General features: G+C 31.0%; 1 long non-coding RNA gene across 1 annotated transcript; it reads left to right on the top strand.

The window, feature by feature from the left end:
- Positions 1-244: 244 nt before the first annotated feature.
- Positions 245-2473, top strand: LOC127706930 (uncharacterized). Its single transcript, XR_007984646.1, has 4 exons — positions 245-368; positions 1240-1301; positions 1632-1733; positions 2387-2473. It is a non-coding gene; the product is annotated as an uncharacterized LOC127706930 (long non-coding RNA).

The raw sequence follows: 2473 nt of genomic DNA, 5'->3' as shown, positions 1-2473 counted from the left end.
AACGCCAATGCAACATACATAGAAACGAACTATTAGATAACAACTTATTAAAACGTAGTATTATTGTTAACTGGGACAACTATCATTTTTTAAATTGAATAGCATTATAACGCTTATGTTTGTATAAGCAATTTAATTCACCATAGCTCGTTTTTTGTATAATTTGATTTTTGTTTCTACTTTGTACAAATGAACTTTTACTAAGCCGCAAAACACGCGAGAAAATTCAAATAAATACAAAAAAAAAATTATAACAGTATATTTCTTGTATTTGTCAGTCATGGAAGTTAATATTAACAAACGAAGAAGAAATTATTCAGAACCACCCGACTTGTGCAGATAAATCAGCAGTGAAATACAGATATATGGTATCATGGCTAATATTCCAAGCGAAATAATGAAACACTAATAAACTAAGAGCAATCAACATAATCCAACTTAGAAAATACTTTTGGAAAAACCCAAGGCATTAAAATCATGTCATCCGGAAATTTTATACTGACATGTTTCGAATTCCACCTAATTTGTTGTTCATATTTAAAAGAAAAATTAAAATACTCCTTGTTAACATACCAAGTGTTTTTTGGGGGCAATTTAATTCAAAATCCGTTTGGTTATCGGAAACTTAAAAACGAAATGGAAAATACATTGATTTGTATAATTTATTGACAAGATGAACAGAAGATCAATATGAAATGTGGTGAAACACTGGATTCAAAACATCTTTAATCAAACTATTGTGTTTGTTACGTATAATCCATATTAAAGTATTGCTATTTCACAGTAATCATTAATCTCAATGAAGCTTATGTTATGCTTATTCATGTAAGGATAGAAATACGTAGAACAATGCTGTAAAAGAAGGGCAAAAGATACCAGAGGGACATTTACACTCATAGGTCAAAAATAAACTGACAACGCCATGGCTAACACAAACAGAAAAACGATAGTACACAAGACATAACATAGAAAACTAAAGACTAAGCAACACGAACCCCACCAAAAACGAGGGGTGATCTCAGGTGCTCCGGAAGGGTAAGCAGATCCTGCTCCAGATATGGCATTCGTCGTGTTGCTCATGCTATTACAAAGCCGGTAAATAGTCTAATTCGGTAGGTCACATTCGTTGGAAGGGAACGGGATTGTAGTTACGACGTTAGGAACATATCTGATATCATCTGTTTAACAAATGTGTCTGTAATGAATAAATACAGAACACCCAAACATTATATTTTACAGGTTGAACTAGAGTTCTGCAATGTAATTTTTTGTCAAACAAAACTGAAATTTTAGATCGAAAGGTAAGCATAGCGTATTGATTCGCTTATTTTGTACAAATAGTTCATATACAGCTTAACATCCAGTTGTTGTTTTGTAAAATAAACTAAGACATTTACACAAGAAACAATTTGCCTGTTATATTTGAATTAGACCGAATTAGACTATTTACCAGGTTTTTAATAACACGAGCAACACGACGGGTGCCACATGTGGAGCAGGATCTGTCTACCCTTCCGGAGCACTTGAGATTAACCCCAGTTTGTAGTGGGGTTCATGTTGCTTAGTCTTTATTTTTCTTTATGTTTTGTCTAGTGTACTTTAATTTGTCTGTTTGTCTTTTTCATTTTTAGCCATGGCGTTGTCAGTTTATTTTCGATCAATGAGTTTGAATGTTCCTCTGGTATCTTTCGCCCCTCTTTTTGAAGTGCATACACACACATTAGTGAAGTTAGGTTAGTATTATGATAGTATATTATTCTTATTTGTGAATTTTTAAATCGAAAAATATACCTCTCTACATTTTCATTTAACTAATTAAAAGAATATTAAGTAAACGTCATTTATGCAAGTGTTATTCATTTCAATGCATTAAATAATTTGAAAAAAGCTAAGCATTTCATTTTGATATACTTTGGTTTAAATGGTTGACACTTTATTTCAGGATGTTTTAGTAAACCGTATAAACTATTTATAACGTTTGCCGACATCAATCTATCGAAACATTGCAAGAATATTGTCCAATTTTAAACGATAAGTTGGTATCACTATATCATTTGATTTTTATTTTTAATCTTAATAAATAGTTCATATACAGCTTAACATCCGGTTTTTTTTTATGAAATAAACTTAGACATTTGCACAAGAAACATGTGTATACATATACATGTGAGAAGTTGTGTGATTATAATGATAGTATATAATTCCTTATGGAAATTTTGGATTCGGAAAACGTACCTCTACATTTTAATCTAACTAGAATATTACCTTAAGGAATGTAAAACAAAGTGTTTTAGTAATGTTCAGTTCAATGCATTAAATATTGTGAAGAAAGATATGCATTTCATGTTTTTATACATCGTTTTAAATGCTCATCACTATATTTCAGGATGATGTAGTATATCGTAAACATTAGGTTGTGGATGCCGATACCAACCTATCGAAATATTGTGTGTATTTTGCCAAACTTTAAATG

Source organism: Mytilus californianus, unplaced genomic scaffold (assembly GCF_021869535.1).
Source record: "Mytilus californianus isolate M0D057914Y unplaced genomic scaffold, xbMytCali1.0.p SCAF_6, whole genome shotgun sequence".
NCBI lineage: Eukaryota > Metazoa > Mollusca > Bivalvia > Mytilida > Mytilidae > Mytilus > Mytilus californianus.
Note: the sequence above shows the minus strand (reverse complement) of the source record. Positions and strands in the feature narration are given on the sequence as shown.